Source organism: Microcebus murinus, chromosome 26 (genome assembly GCF_040939455.1).
Source record: "Microcebus murinus isolate Inina chromosome 26, M.murinus_Inina_mat1.0, whole genome shotgun sequence".
Classification (NCBI taxonomy): domain Eukaryota; kingdom Metazoa; phylum Chordata; class Mammalia; order Primates; family Cheirogaleidae; genus Microcebus; species Microcebus murinus.
The window spans coordinates 10,571,680-10,594,869 of NC_134129.1; the positions used below are offsets into that span (position 1 = coordinate 10,571,680).

General features: G+C 32.3%; 1 protein-coding gene across 15 annotated transcripts in view; it reads right to left on the minus strand.

Moving 5' to 3' along the window:
- The window catches only part of ADGRL3 (adhesion G protein-coupled receptor L3), a 780,724-nt gene that overhangs the window by 602,701 nt on the left and 154,833 nt on the right, over positions 1 to 23,190 (minus strand). For all 15 annotated transcript variants that reach the window (XM_075997934.1, XM_075997936.1, XM_075997926.1 and 12 more), the window contains exon 2: positions 9,709 to 9,774. The gene's annotated coding sequence lies outside the window, so the exon portion shown is untranslated. The remainder of the gene's footprint in view (positions 1 to 9,708; positions 9,775 to 23,190) is intronic.

The following is a 23,190-nucleotide window of genomic DNA, read 5'->3' on the forward strand; positions in this document are numbered from 1 at the left end:
TATTTGTCAGATTTTCCAGAAACTGACAATCCAAAAATATTGCTATTTCAGTGTATTTAATTAGCTATGAAATTAAATTGACATGAAAAGTAATCTATTAAAAAATTTTATTTGTGGAATAAGTAATATCACTGAGGATTTCTTCACTTGGGGCTGAGAACACTGAAACACAATTAACAAAAGTGTTTGTCTACAAAATTTAGTTTCTTCATTCAATTTTACAATGGAGAGTTTACATGATTATACATGCATTACCACCAAGTTTTATAAAAATCTAGCCATTCACAATTTTGGCAACAAAGCCAACAAACAATTGCTTGCTTCCATTACACTTGTAAGAGGCAATTTGAGAAGATACTCCCCAGAAATTAAATTTTGTAGATAAACATTTTAGCTAATTGCATTATTGTTCTCAGAACATTGAAGGCAGCAGTAAGCCAAACCAAGCAATCCAATTTCTTTAGTTCTTTTTTTTTTAAGCAATCAAATTCTCTTCCACTAACACATCTTTGGAATCGAGAGAAAAAACACATGTATTGTATATTGGATGATAGGAAAGATATTGGGAAAAAACAACTTTTAAGTGTGTAATTTATAATGTTTTAAAGACGAAAAAGTTTGGTCCTCTCGGGTCGAATAAGTTCTAAAGATATATATTTCAAAGGCCTATGTGAAAGTTCAGTGAAGGGTGTTTGCCATTGAACTTGTCATCAGTGATCAGAACACTGGTGTTTGGGAACGGTTCAAAGAATACTTTAGCTATCAGTTCCAGTCATCCATTTCAGGATTTTTATCTGATTCTTTTATTCTACCTTAATGTGTCTCTTACATTTCTAGGAGAGCTTACTCTTTAGAACAATATTACAACAATACCTGTATAATTAGGTCCCTAGTAAATATATAGTATTATAATAATGGTTCTTAAAATATGTCCTTAAATTTCCTCTGAAGTTTCTCCATTCAATACTCTGTCACTCATGAAAATTATAGTCCCTCCAACACAGATTATGCATCATTCTCTAATGAATGACATGGTCTTACCATCACCATTCTCCTAGTATGCCCCTTCCCTGTTCTCCAGTAGTAAAATCCTTTTCATTTGCTACCAATTCTGCAAAGCTTTCCCAATGCCTCTCATTCAGAATTAATTACTCCCTTTTCCTCATGTTTCTATAAGAGTACTTGGCATATTGTCATACAGCTTGCTGTTTCTGTATCACCAGTTAGACCTCCACTTTTCTCTAGGAAAAGACAGCATTACTATTAATATTATTATTAATATGTTATATTATGGTATACATAAAACACATAGGTGTTTTATGTGTCAGATGCCCATATAATATTTACTGAATAATTTCTTAAAAACAATTTAATGTGTTTTATTCTTCATTTCTCAAGATTTATGACATTCCTTGGCATGTGAAAGATGTTACCTTAATGAAATAGTAGTTATTCTGAACTACTCACATGTAACTAAAAATGACATTTTTAATCATTTCTTCTACTTGTAAGTATATAAGCTTAAAATTGCTTTTAAAAATGCATAGTCACTCTGACAAAATGGAGAATTTATTATAAAGCCTGTGTTTCATAATTAAGTAAAGGTACTATTTTAGTGATGTTAAAAATTCTGGAAAAATTAAAAAATATAATTCTCAATAAAATACAGTAAAAAGTGACAATATAAATTTACATTTACCCATGAATTTGCTTAATTTGATTGACATCTAGAATTATTTAAAATGGCTTGAAAAACATTAGTGAAATTAATGATTCTGTAATATTCAAGTTTTCAGGATTATTTAGCGGATTCTTATCAAGCACAAAAAATGTTTATAATTATTTTAAGTTTCTAAAAATGTGCATATCTTTGACTTCTGACAGAAGCAACACACAAGCAAACTAACTTTTTCTTCTCAATGACCCAAGATCACTACAGAATTGCAGCATAATATTTTTTTTTTTAGAGTAAGAAGGTCCTTTATGAATAATCTAGTGCTGCCCTTACTAATTGGACAAATGAGAATACTACAATCCAGGGAGATTATGTGATGTGCCCTGGGTCTCACTACAAGTTAATGGCAAGACTAGGCCTAAAGTAAAGGTCATGCGATCTAGGGATCTTCCTAATAGGAAACACATTTGTAAAATTGTAAATAACTCAGAGGCTCTTAGATACATTGAAAAGCTCTGCTCTGACACATAAAGGAGCTAGCTTGCTATATTTGTCAATTTTTATGACAACTTTTAGTATTTACTAGATCCCCATCTGAATTATCCAATGTCAGATTCATGTTTAGTTTTCAGTAGCTGTATTCTTTTTATAATTTTGTGATTTTTAATCTACAAGGTATTGCATACTAGATGAGCAAATCTGACAGGACGTGTTTGGGAAATATTTTCTCACTGAGGGTCTTTTCTATGTAAAAAGCACTTGGCAAGAGCTTTAGTTAGAATACAACAGCTGAATATCGTATCTAGTACAAAAAGCAGTTAAGCCATAGCTTCTATGGTTAACTGTTTTGGTATCGTTTAATAGAGCAAACAGGAAACACTCATACAGAGAGGTAAAAAATGTCAAGGGATGAAAAATTATAAAAGTTGCATTTTTCACTTGGATGATATAATTTTCTTCCCTGAATTAAAAGGCCATTTTATAAAAGGAGATCTTGCCATAGTCAGGATAGTGTTAAAACAGTGATCAAAATGCAGTATTTGAAGAAGATAAAAGTCTCTGTATGGCACCAATCTACATAGTAACAATGGCACCTTAAAGAGAAATAAAACAGAAACAGAAATGAAAAAAGGTAATAGAAATAAAACTTAGAAATAGTAAAAATCAGTATATAGGCTTACCATATGACCCAGCAAGCCCACATCTGGGTATTTAACCTACAGCGATGAACCCTTATGAACACATGCACACATACAACTGCATGCACAAGAATGTTTAGAACAACTTTATTGTCACCCAAAGTTATAAACAACTCACATGTTCTTCAATATGTGGATAAATAAAGGAATTGTGATACATTTATAAAATGGAACACCACTCAGCAATAAAAAGGAATAAATTATTGACACACTCAACAAGGATGGACGTCAAATGGCATTATGCTGAGAGAAAGAAGTCAGTCTCAAAAGGCTACATATTCTGTGATTTGTCTATACGACATTCTGAAAAAAACTAAAAATGTAAGAAGAGAGTGGTTGCTAGGAGTCAGAGGCAGAGTTAGTACACAAAAGGGAAACAAGGGAATTTTTAAGGGGATAAAAATGTTTTGTATCCTAACTGTGGTGACAATTACACAATGCTATATAGGTCTTAAATTTCATAAAATTTTATAAAGAAAACAAAATATATGAACAAAAAAACTATTAGCATAGATATAGATAGATAACAGATATAGCTGCATGGGTACATATACATATTTGTTAAAATTCATCAAATATTTACAATGGAGAATTTTAAATGTATGCTCGCAATTTTAAAAAATCATGAACAAATCCCCATCCTGCAAGAAAACAAAAAAAAAAATCAATAGCTGATAATAAACTGGGTTTTTGCTATGACACAAAACACCAATCTATAAATATTTACAGCTCAGAACAGGTCTCACTATATTGAATATAGCATCCCCAATTCAGGCAGAAACAAGCACTCTTTTTTGGACCACCATAATATTTTTTCAATGCCATGCGTTAGGGGAAGCAGTGAACAGTTTAAGATTTAAAAAAGATCTGGTCAAGCACAAGGACACTGCTTGTTCAGGATTTGCCTGTAAAAGTAAGAAATAATGGAAATTTAACAAAACAATGAGTATTACTCATTTTACAATATAAAAATCTAGTAATAAACATTTTAAAATGGCTGTTTTAGTCACTTCAACAATTTAGTCATTTTAAAACGTAAGTTTTAACAAAAAGGTTTAGTGAGAAAAGCTATGCACACCAAAAACTACCGATCAGTAATTGGTTGTGACTTTATTAATCTTGGTAAAATTCTGCTAAAATGGATTTTATTTTTGTGTTGGTGAATAAAAGTATTGTGGCTGTTTTGTATATAATCCATTTGCTGTTTCGCTGCTGCATGGCCCATTCTGTGGATTAAGTAGTAGCTGACAACTTTTGCTAAGCTCAACTGACGGGCAGCTATCATTGAAATGCCAGACTCATCTTTATGCTGATTTCCACAGGTCACCATTTATGCATGTAAATTCTGAAGGGCACTAACTATATACAGCTGACAGATTCTGACAGCTAGTAGATCTCCAAGAATGGAATAGGCAGGAATGCCTGTCTGAATAATTAATGTGCTTTTACTCAGCCCATGGCCAGTTTTTACATCATGCACTTTCTGACTGTGGTTTTGAAATTAATTATAAAAGGTAATTTCATAACAAACCAAAACTCTTAAAAAAATTTCTATAAACAGAAGGGTAACAAAGCGATACAAGTAATGCCCTCAGTTTCAGGTGGTATATTTGTAGAGATAGCTCCTACCTAAGATGAAAATTAGTAATCTAGCCCTGGATGTACTTCTATAAAAAAATCAAACATTACTATTTTTGTGAAGACATTACATCATTACTTCTGTGTAAAAAACAAATACACAAACAAAAGCAAAAAACTCTGCTCCCTACACAGCTCAGTAAATAACATCACCATCAACAGGATTTTGTTTCAAACCTGAGACTCGTCCTTGACTTAGACTTTTCTCTCACCAGTCAAATGCAATCAGTCAATAAGACCTGTCAGTTTTACCTTCTAAATATTCTCAAATGCGTTACTACCACACAATCCTACTGTTATTGCCTAAACTAGGTCTTCCTGATACCTACCTGAGTTGCCACAAATATTCCCATATAATCCACCTGCCTCTAGTCACACAGTAACCCAAGCTGCTTCCAGAGTTATCTTTCTAATACACAAATCCATGAGCAAGGCTAGTGTTACAATATAAAATACACATAAAAATAGAAATTGAAGAATCCCATAGAGAGGAAATATTTATAATATATGAACTAATGCAAAGCAGCAATAAAATTGTGTGTAATGTGTTGATATACGTTCTGGAGAGAGGGACCGAGGGCACCCCCAGACAGTTTCAGTTTTAAGCAGGAGAGAGCAAGGACGGCCATGCTGAGAAGAGGATATTTGAAGTCTAGGAAACAAGACATGTGAGTAACTAGGTAGACTGCAATTGGAAGAGAGACCAAGTAGGCTAAGCCTCTGAGACACGATGGCCTAGTGTGCTCTGTGAACAACAAAGAAGCCAAGGCACCTGGGAAGTAGAGGGAGTTGAAGATGGAACAGGTCTGTAATTGCTGTACAGTGAAGAGTAGATCAAGGAAAACAGGAGGGTGATATAATCATCCAAGCAGGCGGGGATTGTGATTTGGAACAAATAATCAGACCAGAATAGGATGATGGATATCCAATGTGTGAGAAAGATAATTTAAGAATTAATCCAAGAATTTGTACCTAAGGAATTGGAGGAATGGAGCCATTAACCAAAATTTCTGTGAGAATGATGTTACTGTATAGGCCTTATTATTGACAACTTTGGTTTGACCCTGTGTGCTTAAATACCTCAAAGAGGTCATTTACTATGGGAAATGTACCTTCTCCAGCATATCTTTCCTTTTAAGGTTCAAAAAACTGCAATGTATTTTACAAACATTTACATACTATATAAGATATGCATAGTTCTAAATGCTATTCTGGCATCCTCAAACTACGGCCCACGGGCCACATGCGGATGTTTTGCCCATTTGTTTATTTACTTCAAAATAAGATATGTGCAGTGTGCATAGGAATTTGTTAATAGTTTTTTTTTTTAAACTATAGTCCAGCCCTCCAACGGTCTGAGGGACAGTGAACTGGTACCCTGTTTAAAAAGTTTGAGGACCCCTGTATGTGATAAATGATATGGTTAACCCCATTATACAGGTGAAGAAATTGAAGCATAAAGAGAATAAATAAAATGCCACAGGTAATATATATTGAGTCTATCTTCAACATTTGAGCTCTTCATTTCCCCCTCAGTTGTTTTTTGTATTTAATTATTAAAATAGAATCCAGAGGTTCCCAGGGCTGATACTAGGGGAGGGATGGCCTACAAAGAGGCATGAGGGAACTTCTGGGGGTGATGGATACGTTCTATATATTGTTTTTGGTGATATTTATATAACTTTGTCAAAACAGAAATGCACATTAAAAAGTTCACTATATGTAAAACTAGAATCAATTAACTATCTTTAAAAAATATAGTCTAGCAAAGATTATAAATGACACATTGTAAATATAGTTTGTACAAATGAAAAATGAATCTCTCATACTACGTAAGTTGTTCTAATATTTTTTTTCCAATTAAAGCAATGTTTTTCATGTCATCTTCTTACAGTATTTACCAAAAAGTAATACATTTTTAGCTGCTGGCATGTAATTTTTCCCTTGTGATTTCAGACATTTTTACCACAACAGGAAAAGCTTTCTTCAATGACTTCATCCTTCCCCTATAGGAAATCTCAAATAAAGCCTCTAAAGATTTACCATAAAGTTTAGTGAAAATTTGTAAATTGCTAAATTAAGCATGATTTTAAACACTGCTGAAAAGATCAGAGAGCATTTACATTTTTGTTCTAGATGTTATTACAAATCTTGCCATTAATGTTGCTGTGTACTCTGATTAACTTATACCTCAAAACAAAATATATTCTCAGGACAAGTTAGGATATAAGAGACAGATCAGTATTTCACAGTCTTCTTGCTTATTTTACATTTTTGGTCTTAATAAATCTGAGTACATTATCAATGTTTACCACATATAATGAAACTGAAATATCTATAAGTAGAGAACGTATTAGCTGCCATTTTTATTTATTGTTGATTTGGGCATGTATTAATAAAACAATCTTCATTTCGTAATTTTTATATAAGACTACATAAAAGCAATTGTCTAAATGTGAGGACTACTGTAGTTAAAAAATGACAATGATTCCATAAATGTACTTAACAAAATACATATGACATTACTACACTAAAGTACTCTTTAAAACAGCCACTGCCATCAAAATCCCAATGGGAGTTGACATCCACTAGAATGGCTATAGTCAAAATGAAAGATAATAACTTTTGGAAAGCAAACAGAAAAACGGAGTACTCAGATACTTCTAGTGGGAATGCAAAATGGTGCAGGCATTTTGGAAACCAGTTTGGAAGTTCCTCAAAAGGCTAAACATATAGCTACCATATGATCCAGGAATTTCACCCCAGGTATGTATCCAAGAGTGATAAAATATCTATGCCTGGTCAAACACATGTACATGAATCTGCAAAGCAACATTATTCATAACAGCTAAGAGGTGTGAAAATGAGACAAGAACCCAAATGTCCATCAACTGATTAATGTGTAAACAAAATGTGATACATCTATATAATGGATTATTATTCAGCCATAAAAAGAAATGAGACATGCTAAATGAAAAAGGCAGATGCAAAAGGCCAAACATATGATTCCATTTATTTGGTAAATCCATAGCAACAGGATGTTACTGGTTGTCAGAGGGTGGGGTGAGGGAGTAAATGGAAAGTAACTGCTAATGGACACAAAGTTTCTTTGGGGAATGGTAAAAACGTTCTGAAATTAGAGTGGTAATAGTTGCACAACTTTGCGAATACACTGAAAACTGCTGAATTGTACACTTTAAAGGGGTGAATTTAAGGTATGTGCATTATATCTCAATTATAATGTAAGAAAACATACCCACTAAACATTCAATATGGTAAAACCTCCTATAATTTCTCCAGAAACTTCATATTTGGGACCTGTAGCAGTCATTATAATAAATATTATTAAGCTTCAATTATTTCTTATATTTCTTTATGACAATAGATATGAGGAGACTTTCTGAAATTTTATTCCCACATCCCCATGGATACTTTTTAGCCCTCTGGAGATGGCTAGAAAACTAAGCATGAGTACAGCCAACACAATGTTTCATGGGTTATCCCAAACTTATTTTACCAGCTTTATCTCACAACATTGTCTACCACATATGTTATCCTTCATCCACACTGGAAACATCAGTCCTTCAATGGCCACCCTTGCTCTTTTATGCACCCTTTCACAAACTAGTGTGTGGGTTCAGAATGCATAACCTCACCTTCTCTGCCACAACAACTCAGTATTTTCAGAGCTTCTGTGAAGGTTTCAGAGCCTTCAGCAAAAGTGAACCATTCCCACTTTTCCTTCCTTTAACCTTTAAGGGGTTTGTAATGGACTCTTTCAAAATGTGTACAATTATATCTATGGAGTTTCATCTATCCCACAAGCTTTTAATTATCTCCAGAGTAAGCATATCTAAGACTGTTTGGATTAATGTTTTTAAAAAAGAATGTTTGAATGAGGATGTTTTTGTTTATTTATTTCACTAACATTAAGTAACAAGTAAACCATTCATATCATATTCAACTCAGTAGAAGAATGCTTGCAAAATTTAGCTGTGAATGTATAAATAAGATAGTAAATACAAACAAAAGATTCAATCATATCTACCCTGGAAAAGGAGAATAATATTGTCTGCAGATGTGAATGAATATGAAGAAAACACTGACAAAGAAATTACAGATGAGATTCAATAATATATCTTCTGTAAAATAGGAATAATACTAATGATTTGTCTATACAGATGAATATGGAAAAGAAAACAATGATAAAGTTAAGGCAAAAGTATTTAAAAGATGAAGTATCAATGGAAAACGTAGTACCTACAAAGGAAAGTGCAATATTTTTGTAGTTTTTAGTTACTCATTACTCTTAAAGCACAAAAATACAGAATCTTTGAAATAGAATTTATAGTACTTAATCAATACTAAATTAAATGAATGAATCATTTTGACATGAGTAAGAAAGTTGATATTTCAAATTTTAGGCTTATAGGTATAGCAATTTACATTCCAGACTTTACAAAATCACTTTACAAAATTACTTTCAGTAACTTCAAGAAGAGAAGAAATTTCAATTTTACTGTTAAGACAAAGACCTGTTTTTCCTTCTAAAATTTGCTGAGGAAGATATAAATATGTGTATTGTCCTAAGGTTTTACTCCTTGAAGTGTTTTATATTGTACTCCCATATATATATTTGTGATAAAAAACACTTTTGGAAATAATTTGCATAATCTTAAATATCTTGCTGACATAAAGTAAACAAATTTTATTTCCTAATATTCACATTTACCACTATGGATATGTTATTCAGAACAAATAGAATGAATTAAACAAAAATAACTTTAATATACTGTGTTGGTGTACATGCACCAATTGAAAAAAATAACTCAGTATGGTTTTTCCACATTAGTTAAGAAAGTAACATAACATATGTGCATTTCCAAAAATGTAGAGAGCTACTAAAACTATTTATTTTTAGCACATTTATTTTTCATATAGCTGGAGTGTATTTCCTCATAACTGCAAATATTTTGAACTATATCATTTATAATTTATTCACAAACATACCAATTTACTTTCTAAAAAGGTAAAACAAGAAGTATTTATTTTCCAATAATATATAAAATTCCATTTTAGTAACAGATCACAATATGCTAAATTTTTAATATGATAGAGTCATAAAAGTATATACTACTGTGAATATAAATATTTAAATAAATTTTGAAATATGATTGACAACAATTTACTAATTACCTTAATTTGCTCTTCAATTGCTAAAAATCCATGATTTTTTTCTCCGATTAACCAAATTAAACATTTCTGGAAAAAAAGAAAGAAAATATTTAATTAGATGAGAAAATATATATATATTTTTTTCATAGCTATAGAACTATCTGAGTATTTCTTTTTGCTTGCCAAGTCTATATTTTCACACAAAATACTTGGGCTGTGGTATAGGTATGGTATAAAGAGGAAATTCAGAATATATATGACACATCTTTCTACACCTTCTAATTTACTATAATTTTCTCTTGAAAAGTTAATGAATTTGGTAGATATGAAATTTAAATAATTTTCTAATTAAAAGAATACATTTGTTTTTAATATAAATTCTACAACTTCTAAGAAATTTCTTGGTTTCTGGCAAGAGGCACATCTAGCTAAGATATTGGGAATGTGTCTATATTATATATGTGTGTATATATATTAATATACATGTGCCAAACAGTGACAAAATTTATTATTTATTCTAAAATGTTGTCCCCAAACAGGTAAGAAATTAGACACGGGGCAAAAAGTCAGTAACATAAAATTGCATTCTCCTTTACAAAATCACTACTGATTAAAATCAGATATACTATTATATAATATAATGTGAAACCAAATTAGTGTAAACTATTCATTGATGAAAGCATTATATTTGGGGATTTAGAAATATTAAAGCAATGGAACTCAATGTTATTTTTTCAAGTCAGTGTCTACCCATATTTGGCCAATTAGTGAGGTTTTATACCAAACACACAATCAAAATCCATATTTGAATAGCACACTCGACTGCTTAGGCAACTAAAAACAATTTTTAATCAACAGCTTTAATTTCCCTGTACAACTATTCTTTCAACAAATCAAAAATGTTCTTTCAATAATTATTGGCTATTTACAGAGGTTACTTTTTCCCCTGGTGTTTGAAGAACTGGTATATCCTCTCTTGGAAATGTTATATGTATCTGAACGATTATGGGTAATGACAGCACAGGCTTGCCTGCAAATATCAGTACCCTTTAGATCTTTTTCCCTCCCATCTGGGAAATACATTCTGACATCCAAGCATGACTAATTCCACAAAGTTTTCCCTGATACCACCAAACCCATTCCACCACAGGCAAAACCAATTGTATCTTCCCTTGTGCTCACATACCTCTTTATAAATTTCTCTAGTTTGCTGAACCCTACACTCAATTGTTTGAGAATAGCAATGACTATGACTTCTTCAATTTCTATCACCTCTCCCTAAAGCATCAAGCACCTAACAGGCCTTCAAAATGCTGAGTGGGTAAACACAACATTTACATTTTTTAAATTAAAAAAATTAAAACATTTATTGGAAACTGTCTTTATACTGGCCTAACATAAATGGAGACCAAAAAAAGAAAAATGCACCATTTTATGTGTCTCGATTTGCTTATATAGCTACCTTTATAGGTTCTTTTTGTCTTTCTTTTTGTAGATAAGAACTGAGAATCTTCAATTTATACTTTGGCTATTCAACATCTCACTGCTTCACTCAATTACAGCCACTTAAAGCACTTGAGAGTCAACAGACAACTCAGACCAAGGACAAGCTCACACAGAGCCACTTAGCCTGCTAATGAGAAGGCAGCCAGGTGGGAGGGAAAACATAAGAAAGAAAGAGGAGAAGGGTGAAGGGAATAGAAGAGAAAACTGGGAAGGGCAGGAAAGGGTATTATATCAAATGATACTGTTCTATCAGAATAAAGTAATAAGCCTGAATTTCTCTACTAATTAGTAAACTTGATCTAAAGGGAATTTGTTAAAAGGAGCTACTAGAAATATTTTTAAGCAATGTGACTACTTGGAAGGAAAGCTCTAATGGAAGACATTAAAATGTGGTGTGTTTTGGATGAAAATGAATGCATATAAATGTATGTTCATATTTTCATTACTTTATAGTTCCATACGATTCAAAAGTGACATAAAAAGCAATGCACTGGAAATTATTGAAATTCACTCTAGGTCTTAGAAATTAGCTGGAAACACTTTGGGTATCAATACTAGATTGTTTTAATTAAAACTTAATTTATGCTTTGCATCAAACCTTATAAAGCCATCACATATATAAGATATCAAAGGTGGAAAATAATAAAGTTTAATTCACCAATTAAAACAAAAAACATAAATACAGAATAAATACAAATATTCAAGGTCAATTTTCTAAACCTGAGATAGTAAGTTTAAAAAATAGAGCAACTTCATTTATTCATCATATCTTTACTCAGCACCAGGCAGTACTATAGGTGGCATGTATTCAAGAGTGAAATGAACAGACAAAAATACCACTCACAGTTCTTACATCACATTCCAGTTGTGGAACAGTCACAGAGAGAAAGAGAATGTGTGTGTCTGTGTCTATACATATATATACATTATTTACAAAATATATTATATATAGTATATAATATACATATATTTTATAATTATATATAAAACTCTTACTTTGTGGCAGGTACTGTTTTAAACACTTTATTTATATTCACATTTAACCTTTAAAAAAATTCTCTGAGGTTGGTATAGACATTATCAACTGTATTTTATACACAAGTTAAGACACTAGGTAGCAAAGCCATAATTTGAATGCAAGAAGTCCAAATTCAGAGTCTACACCCTCAAGCTTTTCAAGTAACATTATACTGATTACTTCTCATGTTTGTGAATAAAATATTTATAATGAAAAATAGAGGCTGGGTGCAGTGGCTCACGCCTGTAATCCTAGCACTCTGGGAGGCCGAGACGGGCGGATTGCTCGAGGTCAGGAATTCGAACCCAGCCTGAGCAAGAGTGAGACCCTGTCTCTACTATAAATAGAAAGAAATTAATTGGCCAACTAATATATATATATAAAATTAGCTGGGCATGGTTGCACATGCCTGTAGTCCCAGCTACTCGGGAGGCTGAGGCAGCAGGATTGCTTGAGCCTAGGAGTTTAAGGTTGCTATGAGCTAGGCTAATGCCATGGCACTCACTGTAGGCTGGGCAACAAAGCGAGACTCTGTCTCAAAAAAAAAGAAAAAGAAAAATAGAAAACAAGCTTCCTTAAATCAATTTTTCAGAAAATAATCAACTAAGAATTTCATGACACTGATTCATGTCAAAAGATACCTTCAGATTTTGATATTTACATGAGATTCCAGGAAATCTCAGTAAAAATTAGTGTGGAATTAAGATGAAAAGATAGTTTACTTTCTCACCCCAGTGACATTAATTCCAAAATTATGTAGCATCACCTACTGAACTGTCCAGTAAAGGTCCATGAGGCAATGAAAAAGTAACATGAACCAACACATATTTAAAATATCATTCTATTGTCAGTTAATAGATGGTCTGCAGCCTAAAATGACAGTGATATCTTTTAAAAGGTCAGTGACAAATGAGATAAAAATACAGTAAGTTAGAAAATTTGTATAAGGCAGTGTTTTTATCTATGAGAATTAGTCCTTTAATGATTTTTAGAACTAGACAAATAGTTAAATATTAGGTACTATAACTTCACTACCTGCAAAAGGAATTATATAGCCTTCATATCTATAATTTCTAATTGTTTGGAAGTAGGAAACTGTAAGACAGTGATCTTAAAATAGACATGACTGCATTTATAATATTCAACCTCCACACCGTCAACTAGGCCTTCAAATGTTATCTCCTTACTCATGATGCTCAAATCCTTTTTCCAACTGCTGCCTTCAGTTCTCAATCTTCTAGTCTATGGGTTCTTTTCAAACACCTTCTACTTTCTTTCTTTTTGGATGACCATCATCATATGCCACCATAGTATTCCCCCTATAGTGTTTAAATTTGTTTATCTCTATTTCCAACGTCATAATCCCCACCACTATGTGAAGTAGGCAGAGAAGGAATTTCATCCTATTTTACAGTTTAAAAAGCTGCGCCTCATAAAGACTACCATGGTTATCAAATAATATTGTCAAGGCCGTAGTCCAAGACAATTTATTCTTAGTATGACCACCTGTCCCTAATCACGTAACTGCTGGTGCCCACATTTTAAGAGCACTTCAGTATTCCAAGGTCACCATTCTAGGCCCTATCAAATCTACTTTGTAAATGGTTCCCAGAATAATCTAAAACTTCGTTTTTCTCATGGTGGTTTTCTGGTCAATAATCCATAAAAGCTTTCCATAGAGTTTGGTTTTCAAGACACCCCGAGTAATGAATACATTCTTTTAATATCACGAACATTTTTCGAGACTACTCTACCCCACCAAATATAATTTCCACATCAGCCATTCCTAAGGACTACTGACTGGCTCCTCAGATAAGATTAACAAGACAAAGTGGCTTTGTTAATGTGATCCCCCATACCAAGAATGCTCTCAGACTCCTTTACTTTTATTCAAAGTTTTGAATACTATGCTGATCTCATCTTACTCCAAAATTAACCTCAACTCTTTTTGCACAAACTCACCCCTGAACTCTTGATGCACTTTAAATCAGTTGCGTAAAGTTCAGTCTTAAATGCACCCATATTTCCCACATGTACTAGCTTATGGGCCCCAAAAGAGAGCGATTGCAAATGGCTGAGGGCCTGGCAAATATTCTCCCCAAACTCAATGGTAAAATTGGACAAAACTGCCAAAAACAACAGTTTTAGGACTATGGCAATCAACCAGTCATATAACAAATTAGGAAGTGTTTATTCAAAAAAACTACGGAAATTCTAGTAAGAACAATGAGATCTGCTGGCATTTTGTTTGCAAATTCTCCCACCTCTATTCCATAGCCAACTAGATTTGATGTTAGATCATAAAATAAATCTTGGTAAACATAAAAAGATTAAAATCATAAAAAAGTGTGTGCCTAACCAAAGCATAAATTAGAAATTTAAAAAAGAAATTTTGAAAATCATTAAATATTTGCAAATTTTAACATTTCTATATGCCCCATGAGTTAAAAAAGAAATCACAAGAAAAATTAGAGAATATTTTGAACTAAATGAAAACAAAAGCACAACATATCAAAATTTATGGAATTCAGCGAAAGCAGTCCTTAACGACACATTTATAGTTTTAAATGCCTAGATTAGAAAAGTAGATCTTAGATCAATAATCAAAGATTCCACGTTAAGCAAAGAGAAAAAAGAGAAAGCTAAATGCAATGTAAGCAAAAAGAAAATAAAGGAAAGTGTAAAGTTTACCAGAAAACCAATATTAAAATGATTACTTATTATTTAAAATCCCACTAATATTAAAATCTCACTATTTTATGCCCATGAAAAATCCCTTATCTTCCCTATCCATTAGTATTTTCATTTTTAATATGATGATTAGATGAAATCACTCATAAGCTTCCTCCCCACTGGAAATAATATAATTGATTTTTTTGGAATAGCCAACAGATGTATAAAGGAAATAAAAAATTTACAATACACAGCCAGTTCATAGTTTATTATTAGAGGAAAAGGACTGCAGAAAATTCAACCAGAGTAATCCTCAAAGCTTAATATATTACCCAACAATTTTACTTATAAAAGGCTCAACTTCCTACACTTTGTTTAAATAAATGTCAAAATAAGGTATGATGAATACAAGAAAGAGAAAAAATGTATTGTGGTGGCGGCCAGTTTGCCCATCTGCATAAATAGGATAGTATAGGAGCTAGGATGCCATATGAGCCCATACTATACCATAGGATATGACAGAGAAGGCCAAGGGAAGGGAAGAGAAGAACCCTTACTGAGGTGTCTTCTATCTATCTAGTCGCTGTATAATATATAGGAATAGGGCAGTGTACACTGACACTGTTCTTGCCTTAAAGAGAAGAGATTTTGTTTATTAAAATCAAAACCAAGGATCAAGTCTTTCCAATTACACAGAGATTGTTTCTAGCCCCACAGATATGATAATGCCTTCATTAATCAGAAGTGCATGCATATATAGCACCAAAATTCATCTCAGCAGGTACTTGGCTAGGACACTACTTGAATGTAATTCCTCCAGCAGTCTGTTTCTGCTGTCCTCTTTCAGCCTTGATAAAGATACTAAAAGGCAAAAGAGGCAAAGATTTACTCTTACTCAAGTATGGGGAAAGTTACCCAAAACCTTTCATAGCCATAAGCACCTCCTTCTTAAAGTTTGGTAGAGGACTGACTCACAGATGGTTTAGTCTATTCCTCGTATCTAAGGTACTATGTAGCTGTTGTCCTATGGCATAATAAAAAAAAATATAAGACCTTCTCTGAATGACTCACTCTTAGAGAGTTCTAGCCTGCTATTGAATACAGGAAAATGAAAACCTTCCTACAATGGAAAATGGTAAAATACATAGCAGATGTGACGGATAAAGGCGAGGACAGACACCTAGAAAAGGATTCAGTTCATAAAGGAAATTTCTTAAGAGCAAGATGGATTAATGGCTAGGGGCAGAGGGTTTCCGGCTCTCCTTTTCACACTTCTGCATTACAAGTAGTCAGCAGCCCCTGTCTGTAACTCTAGGAAGACTTGGTGGGTTTCCAGGAAGATATTTCCTCGGCAATGTCTGCTCTTTTCTTTCTCTACTTGAGTAATGGCTTTCAAATTACCAATATAAAAAACAATCATTTAATTTACCCTGTGTTTTTACCCCTCAAAAGCGGCTATGTTATGACTGTAATTACATGACATACAAGATTTGCACACTAATCATGATTTCTAACTTTGGTAATCATGGGAATTATTGCATTTCTTTCATTTATAATAAAATGTGCCTATTCTCTATACTTTCAAACGATCATTTTATAGAACACTGAAATCTACCCTGAAATTTATATCATAATAACTAACTGCTAAATAGTACATACATCTAGATATCCTATGACAAAATAGTTCAAAATAATTAAATTGTTTTGTAAGTAATGTAAAAATAATAATTTAGTATTTAAGTTTTAGTAAGAAGGGGACTATAGAGGTCAATGTTCATTTATTTCAACTTCAGTAGAAGTATCATAAATTTTTAATAATATATATTTTCAAAATACAGAGGAGTCAAGTCAGGAAGAAAAATTTGGTCTCAGAATTCCCATTAAAATAGAAAACTACATTCATAAAGCATATAGAATTAATTTCCAAAATATACCCCAACTAAGTGACAGTGATTGCTATTGCTTCTTCAAATATGCATTTTAAAGCTCATATTAGTATTTTTTCTAAGATGAATCCACAAAGAAAAAATTTGTAGTCACCTTGTTCTTTGTAATAGATAAATTTTTGAAAGGCTGCATATGAATTAACTCACTTGGAATGTATTGAAGATATCCACTATTTATATAATCTCTACACCAAATTATTTTGAAATGCAATGCAAAATAATTAGCTTTTAATATATTATTTAAGCAATATACAATCACTCCATCTCCTTTCCTTTTATACCAGCCAAATAGGCAAACCAAAATTTAACCTGAAACATGAGCGCTAGATCAGTGTAAATCACACTAGCTTAGGAGTACACTTGCTGATGAAAATTATCTAAGAGTTATGGATATAGAAAATTTTGTCCTGTTGTATGTCCAAAATTTGGGTAAGAAATTTTTTAAATGCATTCAAGCAGAAACGCTCTAATATGAAAAGATCTTTTTCTTTAAACATTTATTATCCTGTCTTTTATTATCAGGTTTCTAGTTTACAAAATGTACTTTCCCTTCATGGTCAATTTAGACTAAAAATTGTTAATCTCAAACTATTACACACAGAGGAAAATAGCTAAGAACAAGTTATCATGCCAATGTATGCTACCGAATACTTTCTAAAGACTCATGATTGGGTTTTTTTTCAGTTATTAAATTTTTGTATACTTATGCAGTTCCTGAATGTCAGTTCTGGAAAAATAATTTTTATCTCCCATGTCTATAAGGCCAAATTATCAGGTGATATGAATCCCAAGGAAAACTCAACATGCCAGAACCCTTACTGTTTTGCTAAGGATGAGAACCTAGCGTCTAATGAAGTGTCCTCAGAGGTTTAAAGTAGTTTAGATTGCCAAGCCAGACAGTGAATCTCAGACGAACTTTTTCCAAAAATCTTCATTCCTCAGGTCATTAAAAAAATCAATAAATGTATTCTAACTAAAGTTTAAAAAGCTTCTGAGAAATGACCTCTGCCAAAGTGTTTTGGGAATGTTCCAACTGTGCAGGGGGCAGGGTGTGGGATCAAAAAGCATAAGAAGGAAATAAAGAAACGCTTCTGCACAAGTGAAAAAAAATCTGGCTGCAGGGCTAAAAGGGATTAACTTACATATCAAATATCAGATTTCCATTGCATTGCCTCTCTGCTTTTTTTCTGACCCATTCCCACATTGCCTGTAGTTCATGGCATAAACCTTTATTTCTCACTCTAAGATTCCAAGGAGAAAATCTTCAGTACTGAGGTCTTTAAAATGGCGTGTTTTATGTTCCACAGGAATAGTCCCTTATCTGAGACTCCAACATCTGGAAATTAGGCCAACGTAACTTACAGTCTTGAATCACGAAATATGGTTTCCCCCCCACCCCCCGCTCCAAAAAAAAAGAGTCACACTGCACTAAAACTCAATGAACGCAACTCATAGAGACGCCTTCAATCAAAACTTTGTTATTCTTTCTTTCCCATGTGGATTTCTAGCCAACAGAAATCAGAAGACGCAGAAGTAAAATTCTGACAGTCTAACAACTACCTCAAATACCTAAAGCTCTGAGGAAAACAGAAAACAGCCTAGAAAGAACTTCAGAAATAGTTTTTATCATTCAAATAGGCAAATATCTGCCATTTAAGCACTTTAATAGATTTGATGCTTGATCAATTTTTCAGAAATTTTTTTCTTCCCTAAGAACCACTCCCCAAAACACACCCATACACAAACAAGATCCTACATAACTGAGGTTTTACTCATGCATGCTTGAAACTAGTCATAAATAATTTCAAATTATACTGGTATATTATTAAAAGTTAATGCTGTTGCTGAAGTTTAAACGATATGTATATGAGTGTGTATTTTACCCTCCCTTTATAAGGACATTAAGTATTTCTATTTTACATCTATATATTCTATATACAAAAATAAAAATATATAAACCCACTTAAAATTCTTTAGATATCACATACCCATTGGGAGAAAATTCATATCACCCATTCCAAACAATATTCACTAGAATGTTTTTAACCAGTTGACTTTTTGGAGAAAAAAGTTTATGTATCCAACATACTATTTTGAAAAAATGAATGTTGCCTACAGCTAGCAACAAACTCTTCAAAAGTAAAAACAACAAAAAAAAAACTATTAAATTGAAATGGTATTTTTCAGAACAAAGTCAAAGAACAAAAAACTATGGAAATGATTTATGTGAATTAAAATATTGTTATTTTTAATTTACTTGATGCTAAATTTAATTTTCCATTGTTACTGAACATAAAATTATTTTGAAGTATGTATTTAGGAGATATAAAGAAAATACTAATAGCTAATATAAATTTGGGGGGTTTTTTCTTAATTTTTTCCTTAACAAAGTTAAATTCTCAAATATGGGATAAAATATGCAAAATAATTTTACTTATGCCTATGAATGAAAGAGTGCTACATTTCTCTTATTACTTCAAGATAGTATTTAAAATTAAATAACCATGCTCTATAGAAAAGTCATGCATCTATCTTCTCTTACATGATTATATGCTTATTATAACTATAAGAAATAGCATGGTATGGTTATTATAGTCAAAACTCAAGATCAAAGATGAACTAGGTATTTTTGCAACAGCAACAGAGTAGCCTGTAAAAACTTGGCTGAAATCATTTTGTTCACCCCTCAAATCTATTTTTATCTTCTAATGCTTGAGAAAATTTCTAATAGGCAACACTTTTAAATACTATTAACATTTCAATCTGTCACATTAATCTTTATTTCTATTAAAATGGATGACAATTTAAATTACATAAAAAGCAAGCCTATTTATATATTTAGATTTCAAGTGAGAAAATTGCTTATAATCATTTTAATTCAATAATCAATCCAATAAACAAAGAAAGAGCCACAGTAAACCTAATGCTGGATTTGCTAACTGAGCTACAAAACTGAGTGTCAACACTGTTCCTACTCCTAGGACATTCACAGCCAATCGTGCAAATTTTGAACAGTGCACAAGAGCTTTTGCTTGGAAATATTTTATTATCAGCATTAGGAATATGAAAAATAGTAAAAATAACAAAACAACAGCAATAATAAGCTTATGAGGTCAGCAGACTTAAAGCACAATTTAGATCATCATCCAAACTATGTTAATAAGCACAATGGAGTACAAAGGCGAATTTACTGAAAATATTACCTAAATATTAAATAGCAAATAAAAATATCTGTCTCTACATCATTGGAGTCAAAGACAGTCAAATGCAAGTTGATCCAATTAAGCCAATTTAGGATACACCAGCTACTTAAGAGCCTGAGCTATATACTAAGTGATGAAGGCAAAATGGATAGAGTCCAAATCCGCTTTATTTGCTTAGATGCTATTTATTATGGCTATATTTTATTATACAGTAGTAAAAAATTACAAGGCGACATCCTGTTATTTCCCACTGGGAAAAATGATACAGATGCGCTATTAAAGCTCAGCCCAGGCATCATCAGCATGCTAGGCTACATTCCACTTGTGTCTTTATAATATGTCAATAGACATTGATGTTTATGCGGCTGATGGTAAAGCTAGCCAAATTATTGTCCCTTAAATGTGCCATAAAATTGTGGCTTTATAGAAATCTAGAAACTTTTCAGCATCTCTAGTGACTATACATTATACATACTAGAAAAAGATTATTTGTTTTTAAAATACAGAAACATTACCATCATTCCCTGTTAAAAAAAAAAATCTATAAACACCTTACTTTCTTCCTAAAAATGTTACTATTTTCAAAGGAAGGTAGTTAGCATATCATCAAATACCTAAACATCTATCTTTGTCAGAGAATTTTAGATAAATTGTAAACCTTTGTTCAGAAATAAGTCATTTGTGGAGAAATTGTGCTTCACAACAGATTTGAGATTATAGCTTCTCTAAACCCTCTAAATATCTTTCCCTCCTTTGATCATTATTCTCATCAATTTATATTCATTGTGTGTTAAAAATGTTGCAGGTACATAGAATTCTAACTGTGAAAACAAATACTCATTTTTTCTGTTATTTGAGAGAGAGAGAAGATAAGAAAAACTAGCTTTTCAGTTACATTTTAGGCAGGAAAATATTCTGCTGCAGAGCTTCAGGTGTTCTAGAAATTGCTTTCAGCTTTGAAGCAGAAGAAACTTTAGATTGGCTAAAGCTGAGGCTACCTGATAGCAACAGCACCACCGCAAACTACACCTGGACCACCTGAAAATGCAGAATAAGTGAGGCGCCAAGGCAGACACAGTTCCCTTGCCTCCAATATATGGATGATGTCATTCTTTCTGAGATAGTTTACCCTAAATGGTCTTGAATACCGAGTAGCCTCTGTTTGCTTGAGGGTACACTCCATGTGCTCTTTACATTTCCCAAAGCATTGGTCCCCTCAGCAGTCTCAAAAAAGCTAAAGAAAACTAGATTATACATTTTAGAACATTCGGTTGAACTTCTAAGGGTTGGATGGTACTGAGTTTTTTTTAAACATTGTGATCGCAAAGTCATGTAAACTCAATAGCAACAGTTTCACTGTTTTTTCTCTTCCTATTTAGAGGACCAATTTAGAGAACCAAAAGGATTCCCAGGCAGTATATGTTTGCATGATAATCACAATGCCATAACCTTCATTCTATGGGTTCTAACATTAGCCTACAATACTCATTTTATCTTCCATTCCCTTTACCAGATAAGCATTTTTAGGCCATTTATAGAATATCCTTATATATGCTTAAAGTTTCCTCTAGAAATTCAAGGTAAAGTAAGGTTTGTCATAATTGTTAGAACTGCTTTAAAAACATGAGTGCAGAATTATTATTTATTACACCTATTACAATATCATATACTACACAGATATCCAAAACTTGATAATGACATTAAAGTGTGAGTACTATTGAAAAGAATGGACTACCATAAGCTATTATTAATCATCATTGCTATTATTACTGAATTTTGGTGGCTGCCCTTGTTTCTCAAATGCCCAGTCCTCATCTCTAACTCCAACTGTTTATACATCTAACTCCACTCTAAATGGTGACCCACATTTAGAATGTCCTTATATATTCCACACATACGTTAATGGTTTCACTTACTTATTCATTCATTCATCTTATAACATTTATTCTAAATGTACTATGCTCTGGACACCATAGTGTTTTGTGTCCAATACAAAACAAGTAACACAAGAGCCTGATTTCTAAGATGCTTAATACTCTGTGGTGAAAAATTGAACAAATGAGTATTTTTTAAAATGAGGTAAATATTTTGTTCAAAAGAAAAACAACTGAAAGCAGTAAAGAATTACAGTAGGTTTTTAAGGAAGACAAACCAAATCCTCAAGATAACAATGCTATTAATTTTTATAAATCATAATATCTTGCCTTGTATGCTAATATTTCATGTTTCATTTATCATCCACCATATGATAATTCCACAGAGGACAGGATATATCATTTATTGAGTGTTTGACAACAGCTCTCAATTATTTATCACATTTCACATAATGTATGTATGCAATAATAGTAAACAACCCATAAAGTTTGTGCTCTACACCCGGCTGCTTAATTACAAATTCTGTCACACTAGCTGCATGGACTTAAATTACTTAAACTCTTTGTGACTCAATTTATTCATCTGTAAAGTTGAGAGTATAAGCTAATTTAAAATGTTATTGAGAAGATTAAAATAACGCACGTAAAACACTCAGAACTATCTCTAGCACATAATTGGCACAAAATGTTTTTAGCTATTGAGGTCCTAGACACTACGATTGATGTTTTATATGCCTATTTTTTAAATCCTAACTTATAAAGTGGCATTGCCACCATGTAACAGACTATGAATCCACAGTGCAGTTAAAATTTTCTCAACATGAGAAAATTACTAAATGCCAGAGTCACAAGACTACACCCTACATTATTAAAAAAAAAAAAAAAAATGAACTCTTTACAACTATAGCCATTACAAAAGAGACGAGTATCACTACCAGATAAAAATATGGCAGAGTAAACATAGAGAAAAAATTTTCAAACATTAAGAATCCCTAAAAAGCCAAATATTACTGGCTTTTAATTGATTAGAGCTTTATAAAGAAAGACAATAATTACAACTGAAACATAAAATAACACTCACAGGAGCAAGAAGGTAGGACACCTCTAAGCAACCACGGGCTTATCACAGTAATCTCTCCTGAAACCAATGTTGGGACAAATGCTATTCATACCAATAATTTGCTTAAATAGAGAAACTGTCAGTATTAGAGGCCATTCAACGTGGATTTCTAAAAGAAATATTTCAAACTCCTTGAGCTACACAGTTGTATCAATAATACAAA